At 52.6% G+C, this 10,967-nt stretch overlaps 8 non-coding genes across 8 annotated transcripts; all 8 read left to right on the top strand.

Annotated features, from left to right (window-relative positions):
• The first annotated feature begins 504 nt into the window (after positions 1-504).
• LOC126159390 (5S ribosomal RNA) lies at positions 505-623 on the top strand. Its single transcript, XR_007534294.1, has one exon. It is a non-coding gene; the product is annotated as a 5S ribosomal RNA (ribosomal RNA).
• A 1,291-nt stretch (positions 624-1,914) lies between these two features.
• Positions 1,915-2,033, top strand: LOC126159389 (5S ribosomal RNA). Its single transcript, XR_007534293.1, has one exon. It is a non-coding gene; the product is annotated as a 5S ribosomal RNA (ribosomal RNA).
• A 1,292-nt stretch (positions 2,034-3,325) lies between these two features.
• Positions 3,326-3,444, top strand: LOC126159388 (5S ribosomal RNA). The gene has a single exon (XR_007534292.1). It is a non-coding gene; the product is annotated as a 5S ribosomal RNA (ribosomal RNA).
• A 1,292-nt stretch (positions 3,445-4,736) lies between these two features.
• On the top strand, positions 4,737-4,855 carry LOC126159387 (5S ribosomal RNA). The gene has a single exon (XR_007534291.1). It is a non-coding gene; the product is annotated as a 5S ribosomal RNA (ribosomal RNA).
• A 1,292-nt stretch (positions 4,856-6,147) lies between these two features.
• On the top strand, positions 6,148-6,266 carry LOC126159386 (5S ribosomal RNA). The gene has a single exon (XR_007534290.1). It is a non-coding gene; the product is annotated as a 5S ribosomal RNA (ribosomal RNA).
• Positions 6,267-7,558: 1,292 nt separating this feature from the next.
• On the top strand, positions 7,559-7,677 carry LOC126159385 (5S ribosomal RNA). Its single transcript, XR_007534289.1, has one exon. It is a non-coding gene; the product is annotated as a 5S ribosomal RNA (ribosomal RNA).
• A 1,293-nt stretch (positions 7,678-8,970) lies between these two features.
• LOC126159396 (5S ribosomal RNA) lies at positions 8,971-9,089 on the top strand. Its single transcript, XR_007534300.1, has one exon. It is a non-coding gene; the product is annotated as a 5S ribosomal RNA (ribosomal RNA).
• Positions 9,090-10,381: 1,292 nt separating this feature from the next.
• Positions 10,382-10,500, top strand: LOC126159395 (5S ribosomal RNA). Its single transcript, XR_007534299.1, has one exon. It is a non-coding gene; the product is annotated as a 5S ribosomal RNA (ribosomal RNA).
• Positions 10,501-10,967: the final 467 nt, after the last annotated feature.

The following is a 10,967-nucleotide window of genomic DNA, read 5'->3' as shown; positions in this document are numbered from 1 at the left end:
GTGCTTGTGCTGTCATATGGGCCGCGACCCGAGCGGCAGCGAGCGGCAGTCGAGCAAAGTCGGGACAAGTCGGGACGGGAGGGGGGACAGGCGCGAATGCAAATGCACCGCGCAAATTACGCATAAATCTGGAAGCGCGGCGTGTGTCAGGCAGGTGAGAAAGCTTCCGTCGGTCCAGCAGGACACTGCAACACCCCGCGCAGTGCCCCCGCCGCCCGGCCGCGCGCAAGCCCTGCGCCGGATAACAGGAACAAGGCGCGTCGCCAGTGGGTGTCGGAGGCCGCACGCACCAAACGAATGACAGGCGGTGCATCGAGCAGCTGTGTTGTGCGTCTCACCTACGTTCGGCAGTCGCCTATGAGACGCCGAGGCGAGCGCGCACTCCGCGCCACCTTCGAGGTGGAAAGACGCGCTTTGCGTCAAATGTGCCACGGAAAGCGGCGATTGCGTGTGTTGGGAGAAGAGGCGAATGCTTCCTCCGTGGTGCGGCTACAGTATAAGGACGCCAACGGCCATACCATGTTGACTACACCGGTTCTCGTCCGATCACCGAAGTTAAGCAACATCGGGCGCGGTTAGTACTTGGATGGGTGACCGCCTGGGAACACCGCGTGCTGTTGGCTCTTTCTCATTTTTTCATTTTTACGTCGCTACACCTGCCAGGCCTCTTTTCATAATAACTTTCAGGTGTCGACAAAGATGCTTCCACAAGCATTTTAAAGTACTGTATTAAACGTAAGATACGAAATTACGGTAATGAACTCGGTTTGAGTAAGAATGCGCGAAGGAAGAGTGCTAGGAACTCGTTGAAAATGACAAAACACTACCAATCGACAGATGTGTTCTTGAAATGCGCCAGAGCCTACTGTTACGCAGCAGTGCTAAATTCCGAAAAGTAACTAAATAAATAAATAAATAAAAAAAACCAACCGTTCTCGTGCCATCACCCAAGTTAAGCAACAACGTTAGTATTCGGATCGGCGACTGCCTGGGACCTCTGGCTGTCTTCATATTTTGCTTTCTTGTCGCCAGCCCTGCCAGCCGTCTCTTCACGCTACCTTTCCGATGCGACAAAGATGTTTCCACAATGACTTAAATCTGTTGTAATAAACAAAAGATACGATATTAGGGAACTCAGTTTGAAGAAGCGTGTGCCAAGGAAGATTTCCAAAGTGTCTCTGGAAATAACAAAACAGTATTAAGCGGCAGAAATGTTCCGAAATACGTCCGGGCTTATTGTTTTGTAGCAGTGTACACGTGCAAATTTGTAAACAAAAATTCTGTGTCTTCTGTCCTTGGTTTCGCACCTTTCCATGGCACGGCACAGCGCTGCTCTAGTAGCTCCGAACGGCCGCCCACGGCGTCTCGGACACGCCGGTCAGGCCCGCGCCCGTCTCGCAGATGTTTCTCGTGCTTGTGCTGTCATATGGGCCGCGACCCGAGCGGCAGCGAGCGGCAGTCGAGCAAAGTCGGGACAAGTCGGGACGGGAGGGGGGACAGGCGCGAATGCAAATGCACCGCGCAAATTACGCATAAATCTGGAAGCGCGGCGTGTGTCAGGCAGGTGAGAAAGCTTCCGTCGGTCCAGCAGGACACTGCAACACCCCGCGCAGTGCCCCCGCCGCCCGGCCGCGCGCAAGCCCTGCGCCGGATAACAGGAACAAGGCGCGTCGCCAGTGGGTGTCGGAGGCCGCACGCACCAAACGAATGACAGGCGGTGCATCGAGCAGCTGTGTTGTGCGTCTCACCTACGTTCGGCAGTCGCCTATGAGACGCCGAGGCGAGCGCGCACTCCGCGCCACCTTCGAGGTGGAAAGACGCGCTTTGCGTCAAATGTGCCACGGAAAGCGGCGATTGCGTGTGTTGGGAGAAGAGGCGAATGCTTCCTCCGTGGTGCGGCTACAGTATAAGGACGCCAACGGCCATACCATGTTGACTACACCGGTTCTCGTCCGATCACCGAAGTTAAGCAACATCGGGCGCGGTTAGTACTTGGATGGGTGACCGCCTGGGAACACCGCGTGCTGTTGGCTCTTTCTCATTTTTTCATTTTTACGTCGCTACACCTGCCAGGCCTCTTTTCATAATAACTTTCAGGTGTCGACAAAGATGCTTCCACAAGCATTTTAAAGTACTGTATTAAACGTAAGATACGAAATTACGGTAATGAACTCGGTTTGAGTAAGAATGCGCGAAGGAAGAGTGCTAGGAACTCGTTGAAAATGACAAAACACTACCAATCGACAGATGTGTTCTTGAAATGCGCCAGAGCCTACTGTTACGCAGCAGTGCTAAATTCCGAAAAGTAACTAAATAAATAAATAAATAAAAAAAAACCAACCGTTCTCGTGCCATCACCCAAGTTAAGCAACAACGTTAGTATTCGGATCGGCGACTGCCTGGGACCTCTGGCTGTCTTCATATTTTGCTTTCTTGTCGCCAGCCCTGCCAGCCGTCTCTTCACGCTACCTTTCCGATGCGACAAAGATGTTTCCACAATGACTTAAATCTGTTGTAATAAACAAAAGATACGATATTAGGGAACTCAGTTTGAAGAAGCGTGTGCCAAGGAAGATTTCCAAAGTGTCTCTGGAAATAACAAAACAGTATTAAGCGGCAGAAATGTTCCGAAATACGTCCGGGCTTATTGTTTTGTAGCAGTGTACACGTGCAAATTTGTAAACAAAAATTCTGTGTCTTCTGTCCTTGGTTTCGCACCTTTCCATGGCACGGCACAGCGCTGCTCTAGTAGCTCCGAACGGCCGCCCACGGCGTCTCGGACACGCCGGTCAGGCCCGCGCCCGTCTCGCAGATGTTTCTCGTGCTTGTGCTGTCATATGGGCCGCGACCCGAGCGGCAGCGAGCGGCAGTCGAGCAAAGTCGGGACAAGTCGGGACGGGAGGGGGGACAGGCGCGAATGCAAATGCACCGCGCAAATTACGCATAAATCTGGAAGCGCGGCGTGTGTCAGGCAGGTGAGAAAGCTTCCGTCGGTCCAGCAGGACACTGCAACACCCCGCGCAGTGCCCCCGCCGCCCGGCCGCGCGCAAGCCCTGCGCCGGATAACAGGAACAAGGCGCGTCGCCAGTGGGTGTCGGAGGCCGCACGCACCAAACGAATGACAGGCGGTGCATCGAGCAGCTGTGTTGTGCGTCTCACCTACGTTCGGCAGTCGCCTATGAGACGCCGAGGCGAGCGCGCACTCCGCGCCACCTTCGAGGTGGAAAGACGCGCTTTGCGTCAAATGTGCCACGGAAAGCGGCGATTGCGTGTGTTGGGAGAAGAGGCGAATGCTTCCTCCGTGGTGCGGCTACAGTATAAGGACGCCAACGGCCATACCATGTTGACTACACCGGTTCTCGTCCGATCACCGAAGTTAAGCAACATCGGGCGCGGTTAGTACTTGGATGGGTGACCGCCTGGGAACACCGCGTGCTGTTGGCTCTTTCTCATTTTTTCATTTTTACGTCGCTACACCTGCCAGGCCTCTTTTCATAATAACTTTCAGGTGTCGACAAAGATGCTTCCACAAGCATTTTAAAGTACTGTATTAAACGTAAGATACGAAATTACGGTAATGAACTCGGTTTGAGTAAGAATGCGCGAAGGAAGAGTGCTAGGAACTCGTTGAAAATGACAAAACACTACCAATCGACAGATGTGTTCTTGAAATGCGCCAGAGCCTACTGTTACGCAGCAGTGCTAAATTCCGAAAAGTAACTAAATAAATAAATAAATAAAAAAAAACCAACCGTTCTCGTGCCATCACCCAAGTTAAGCAACAACGTTAGTATTCGGATCGGCGACTGCCTGGGACCTCTGGCTGTCTTCATATTTTGCTTTCTTGTCGCCAGCCCTGCCAGCCGTCTCTTCACGCTACCTTTCCGATGCGACAAAGATGTTTCCACAATGACTTAAATCTGTTGTAATAAACAAAAGATACGATATTAGGGAACTCAGTTTGAAGAAGCGTGTGCCAAGGAAGATTTCCAAAGTGTCTCTGGAAATAACAAAACAGTATTAAGCGGCAGAAATGTTCCGAAATACGTCCGGGCTTATTGTTTTGTAGCAGTGTACACGTGCAAATTTGTAAACAAAAATTCTGTGTCTTCTGTCCTTGGTTTCGCACCTTTCCATGGCACGGCACAGCGCTGCTCTAGTAGCTCCGAACGGCCGCCCACGGCGTCTCGGACACGCCGGTCAGGCCCGCGCCCGTCTCGCAGATGTTTCTCGTGCTTGTGCTGTCATATGGGCCGCGACCCGAGCGGCAGCGAGCGGCAGTCGAGCAAAGTCGGGACAAGTCGGGACGGGAGGGGGGACAGGCGCGAATGCAAATGCACCGCGCAAATTACGCATAAATCTGGAAGCGCGGCGTGTGTCAGGCAGGTGAGAAAGCTTCCGTCGGTCCAGCAGGACACTGCAACACCCCGCGCAGTGCCCCCGCCGCCCGGCCGCGCGCAAGCCCTGCGCCGGATAACAGGAACAAGGCGCGTCGCCAGTGGGTGTCGGAGGCCGCACGCACCAAACGAATGACAGGCGGTGCATCGAGCAGCTGTGTTGTGCGTCTCACCTACGTTCGGCAGTCGCCTATGAGACGCCGAGGCGAGCGCGCACTCCGCGCCACCTTCGAGGTGGAAAGACGCGCTTTGCGTCAAATGTGCCACGGAAAGCGGCGATTGCGTGTGTTGGGAGAAGAGGCGAATGCTTCCTCCGTGGTGCGGCTACAGTATAAGGACGCCAACGGCCATACCATGTTGACTACACCGGTTCTCGTCCGATCACCGAAGTTAAGCAACATCGGGCGCGGTTAGTACTTGGATGGGTGACCGCCTGGGAACACCGCGTGCTGTTGGCTCTTTCTCATTTTTTCATTTTTACGTCGCTACACCTGCCAGGCCTCTTTTCATAATAACTTTCAGGTGTCGACAAAGATGCTTCCACAAGCATTTTAAAGTACTGTATTAAACGTAAGATACGAAATTACGGTAATGAACTCGGTTTGAGTAAGAATGCGCGAAGGAAGAGTGCTAGGAACTCGTTGAAAATGACAAAACACTACCAATCGACAGATGTGTTCTTGAAATGCGCCAGAGCCTACTGTTACGCAGCAGTGCTAAATTCCGAAAAGTAACTAAATAAATAAATAAATAAAAAAAAACCAACCGTTCTCGTGCCATCACCCAAGTTAAGCAACAACGTTAGTATTCGGATCGGCGACTGCCTGGGACCTCTGGCTGTCTTCATATTTTGCTTTCTTGTCGCCAGCCCTGCCAGCCGTCTCTTCACGCTACCTTTCCGATGCGACAAAGATGTTTCCACAATGACTTAAATCTGTTGTAATAAACAAAAGATACGATATTAGGGAACTCAGTTTGAAGAAGCGTGTGCCAAGGAAGATTTCCAAAGTGTCTCTGGAAATAACAAAACAGTATTAAGCGGCAGAAATGTTCCGAAATACGTCCGGGCTTATTGTTTTGTAGCAGTGTACACGTGCAAATTTGTAAACAAAAATTCTGTGTCTTCTGTCCTTGGTTTCGCACCTTTCCATGGCACGGCACAGCGCTGCTCTAGTAGCTCCGAACGGCCGCCCACGGCGTCTCGGACACGCCGGTCAGGCCCGCGCCCGTCTCGCAGATGTTTCTCGTGCTTGTGCTGTCATATGGGCCGCGACCCGAGCGGCAGCGAGCGGCAGTCGAGCAAAGTCGGGACAAGTCGGGACGGGAGGGGGGACAGGCGCGAATGCAAATGCACCGCGCAAATTACGCATAAATCTGGAAGCGCGGCGTGTGTCAGGCAGGTGAGAAAGCTTCCGTCGGTCCAGCAGGACACTGCAACACCCCGCGCAGTGCCCCCGCCGCCCGGCCGCGCGCAAGCCCTGCGCCGGATAACAGGAACAAGGCGCGTCGCCAGTGGGTGTCGGAGGCCGCACGCACCAAACGAATGACAGGCGGTGCATCGAGCAGCTGTGTTGTGCGTCTCACCTACGTTCGGCAGTCGCCTATGAGACGCCGAGGCGAGCGCGCACTCCGCGCCACCTTCGAGGTGGAAAGACGCGCTTTGCGTCAAATGTGCCACGGAAAGCGGCGATTGCGTGTGTTGGGAGAAGAGGCGAATGCTTCCTCCGTGGTGCGGCTACAGTATAAGGACGCCAACGGCCATACCATGTTGACTACACCGGTTCTCGTCCGATCACCGAAGTTAAGCAACATCGGGCGCGGTTAGTACTTGGATGGGTGACCGCCTGGGAACACCGCGTGCTGTTGGCTCTTTCTCATTTTTTCATTTTTACGTCGCTACACCTGCCAGGCCTCTTTTCATAATAACTTTCAGGTGTCGACAAAGATGCTTCCACAAGCATTTTAAAGTACTGTATTAAACGTAAGATACGAAATTACGGTAATGAACTCGGTTTGAGTAAGAATGCGCGAAGGAAGAGTGCTAGGAACTCGTTGAAAATGACAAAACACTACCAATCGACAGATGTGTTCTTGAAATGCGCCAGAGCCTACTGTTACGCAGCAGTGCTAAATTCCGAAAAGTAACTAAATAAATAAATAAATAAAAAAAAACCAACCGTTCTCGTGCCATCACCCAAGTTAAGCAACAACGTTAGTATTCGGATCGGCGACTGCCTGGGACCTCTGGCTGTCTTCATATTTTGCTTTCTTGTCGCCAGCCCTGCCAGCCGTCTCTTCACGCTACCTTTCCGATGCGACAAAGATGTTTCCACAATGACTTAAATCTGTTGTAATAAACAAAAGATACGATATTAGGGAACTCAGTTTGAAGAAGCGTGTGCCAAGGAAGATTTCCAAAGTGTCTCTGGAAATAACAAAACAGTATTAAGCGGCAGAAATGTTCCGAAATACGTCCGGGCTTATTGTTTTGTAGCAGTGTACACGTGCAAATTTGTAAACAAAAATTCTGTGTCTTCTGTCCTTGGTTTCGCACCTTTCCATGGCACGGCACAGCGCTGCTCTAGTAGCTCCGAACGGCCGCCCACGGCGTCTCGGACACGCCGGTCAGGCCCGCGCCCGTCTCGCAGATGTTTCTCGTGCTTGTGCTGTCATATGGGCCGCGACCCGAGCGGCAGCGAGCGGCAGTCGAGCAAAGTCGGGACAAGTCGGGACGGGAGGGGGGACAGGCGCGAATGCAAATGCACCGCGCAAATTACGCATAAATCTGGAAGCGCGGCGTGTGTCAGGCAGGTGAGAAAGCTTCCGTCGGTCCAGCAGGACACTGCAACACCCCGCGCAGTGCCCCCGCCGCCCGGCCGCGCGCAAGCCCTGCGCCGGATAACAGGAACAAGGCGCGTCGCCAGTGGGTGTCGGAGGCCGCACGCACCAAACGAATGACAGGCGGTGCATCGAGCAGCTGTGTTGTGCGTCTCACCTACGTTCGGCAGTCGCCTATGAGACGCCGAGGCGAGCGCGCACTCCGCGCCACCTTCGAGGTGGAAAGACGCGCTTTGCGTCAAATGTGCCACGGAAAGCGGCGATTGCGTGTGTTGGGAGAAGAGGCGAATGCTTCCTCCGTGGTGCGGCTACAGTATAAGGACGCCAACGGCCATACCATGTTGACTACACCGGTTCTCGTCCGATCACCGAAGTTAAGCAACATCGGGCGCGGTTAGTACTTGGATGGGTGACCGCCTGGGAACACCGCGTGCTGTTGGCTCTTTCTCATTTTTTCATTTTTACGTCGCTACACCTGCCAGGCCTCTTTTCATAATAACTTTCAGGTGTCGACAAAGATGCTTCCACAAGCATTTTAAAGTACTGTATTAAACGTAAGATACGAAATTACGGTAATGAACTCGGTTTGAGTAAGAATGCGCGAAGGAAGAGTGCTAGGAACTCGTTGAAAATGACAAAACACTACCAATCGACAGATGTGTTCTTGAAATGCGCCAGAGCCTACTGTTACGCAGCAGTGCTAAATTCCGAAAAGTAACTAAATAAATAAATAAATAAAAAAAAAACCAACCGTTCTCGTGCCATCACCCAAGTTAAGCAACAACGTTAGTATTCGGATCGGCGACTGCCTGGGACCTCTGGCTGTCTTCATATTTTGCTTTCTTGTCGCCAGCCCTGCCAGCCGTCTCTTCACGCTACCTTTCCGATGCGACAAAGATGTTTCCACAATGACTTAAATCTGTTGTAATAAACAAAAGATACGATATTAGGGAACTCAGTTTGAAGAAGCGTGTGCCAAGGAAGATTTCCAAAGTGTCTCTGGAAATAACAAAACAGTATTAAGCGGCAGAAATGTTCCGAAATACGTCCGGGCTTATTGTTTTGTAGCAGTGTACACGTGCAAATTTGTAAACAAAAATTCTGTGTCTTCTGTCCTTGGTTTCGCACCTTTCCATGGCACGGCACAGCGCTGCTCTAGTAGCTCCGAACGGCCGCCCACGGCGTCTCGGACACGCCGGTCAGGCCCGCGCCCGTCTCGCAGATGTTTCTCGTGCTTGTGCTGTCATATGGGCCGCGACCCGAGCGGCAGCGAGCGGCAGTCGAGCAAAGTCGGGACAAGTCGGGACGGGAGGGGGGACAGGCGCGAATGCAAATGCACCGCGCAAATTACGCATAAATCTGGAAGCGCGGCGTGTGTCAGGCAGGTGAGAAAGCTTCCGTCGGTCCAGCAGGACACTGCAACACCCCGCGCAGTGCCCCCGCCGCCCGGCCGCGCGCAAGCCCTGCGCCGGATAACAGGAACAAGGCGCGTCGCCAGTGGGTGTCGGAGGCCGCACGCACCAAACGAATGACAGGCGGTGCATCGAGCAGCTGTGTTGTGCGTCTCACCTACGTTCGGCAGTCGCCTATGAGACGCCGAGGCGAGCGCGCACTCCGCGCCACCTTCGAGGTGGAAAGACGCGCTTTGCGTCAAATGTGCCACGGAAAGCGGCGATTGCGTGTGTTGGGAGAAGAGGCGAATGCTTCCTCCGTGGTGCGGCTACAGTATAAGGACGCCAACGGCCATACCATGTTGACTACACCGGTTCTCGTCCGATCACCGAAGTTAAGCAACATCGGGCGCGGTTAGTACTTGGATGGGTGACCGCCTGGGAACACCGCGTGCTGTTGGCTCTTTCTCATTTTTTCATTTTTACGTCGCTACACCTGCCAGGCCTCTTTTCATAATAACTTTCAGGTGTCGACAAAGATGCTTCCACAAGCATTTTAAAGTACTGTATTAAACGTAAGATACGAAATTACGGTAATGAACTCGGTTTGAGTAAGAATGCGCGAAGGAAGAGTGCTAGGAACTCGTTGAAAATGACAAAACACTACCAATCGACAGATGTGTTCTTGAAATGCGCCAGAGCCTACTGTTACGCAGCAGTGCTAAATTCCGAAAAGTAACTAAATAAATAAATAAATAAAAAAAAACCAACCGTTCTCGTGCCATCACCCAAGTTAAGCAACAACGTTAGTATTCGGATCGGCGACTGCCTGGGACCTCTGGCTGTCTTCATATTTTGCTTTCTTGTCGCCAGCCCTGCCAGCCGTCTCTTCACGCTACCTTTCCGATGCGACAAAGATGTTTCCACAATGACTTAAATCTGTTGTAATAAACAAAAGATACGATATTAGGGAACTCAGTTTGAAGAAGCGTGTGCCAAGGAAGATTTCCAAAGTGTCTCTGGAAATAACAAAACAGTATTAAGCGGCAGAAATGTTCCGAAATACGTCCGGGCTTATTGTTTTGTAGCAGTGTACACGTGCAAATTTGTAAACAAAAATTCTGTGTCTTCTGTCCTTGGTTTCGCACCTTTCCATGGCACGGCACAGCGCTGCTCTAGTAGCTCCGAACGGCCGCCCACGGCGTCTCGGACACGCCGGTCAGGCCCGCGCCCGTCTCGCAGATGTTTCTCGTGCTTGTGCTGTCATATGGGCCGCGACCCGAGCGGCAGCGAGCGGCAGTCGAGCAAAGTCGGGACAAGTCGGGACGGGAGGGGGGACAGGCGCGAATGCAAATGCACCGCGCAAATTACGCATAAATCTGGAAGCGCGGCGTGTGTCAGGCAGGTGAGAAAGCTTCCGTCGGTCCAGCAGGACACTGCAACACCCCGCGCAGTGCCCCCGCCGCCCGGCCGCGCGCAAGCCCTGCGCCGGATAACAGGAACAAGGCGCGTCGCCAGTGGGTGTCGGAGGCCGCACGCACCAAACGAATGACAGGCGGTGCATCGAGCAGCTGTGTTGTGCGTCTCACCTACGTTCGGCAGTCGCCTATGAGACGCCGAGGCGAGCGCGCACTCCGCGCCACCTTCGAGGTGGAAAGACGCGCTTTGCGTCAAATGTGCCACGGAAAGCGGCGATTGCGTGTGTTGGGAGAAGAGGCGAATGCTTCCTCCGTGGTGCGGCTACAGTATAAGGACGCCAACGGCCATACCATGTTGACTACACCGGTTCTCGTCCGATCACCGAAGTTAAGCAACATCGGGCGCGGTTAGTACTTGGATGGGTGACCGCCTGGGAACACCGCGTGCTGTTGGCTCTTTCTCATTTTTTCATTTTTACGTCGCTACACCTGCCAGGCCTCTTTTCATAATAACTTTCAGGTGTCGACAAAGATGCTTCCACAAGCATTTTAAAGTACTGTATTAAACGTAAGATACGAAATTACGGTAATGAACTCGGTTTGAGTAAGAATGCGCGAAGGAAGAGTGCTAGGAACTCGTTGAAAATGACAAAACACTACCAATCGACAGATGTGTTCTTGAAATGCGCCAGAGCCTACTGTTACGCAGCAGTGCTAAATTCCGAAAAGTAACTAAATAAATAAATAAATAAAAAAAAACCAACCGTTCTCGTGCCATCACCCAAGTTAAGCAACAACGTTAGTATTCGGATCGGCGACTGCCTGGGACCTCTGGCTGTCTTCATATTTTGCTTTCTTGTCGCCAGCCCTGCCAGCCGTCTCTTCACGCTACCTTTCCGATGCGACAAAGATGTTTCCACAAT

The sequence above is a fragment of the Schistocerca cancellata genome, unplaced genomic scaffold (assembly GCF_023864275.1).
Source record: "Schistocerca cancellata isolate TAMUIC-IGC-003103 unplaced genomic scaffold, iqSchCanc2.1 HiC_scaffold_1131, whole genome shotgun sequence".
In the NCBI taxonomy this organism is placed as follows: domain Eukaryota; kingdom Metazoa; phylum Arthropoda; class Insecta; order Orthoptera; family Acrididae; genus Schistocerca; species Schistocerca cancellata.
Note: the sequence above shows the minus strand (reverse complement) of the source record. Positions and strands in the feature narration are given on the sequence as shown.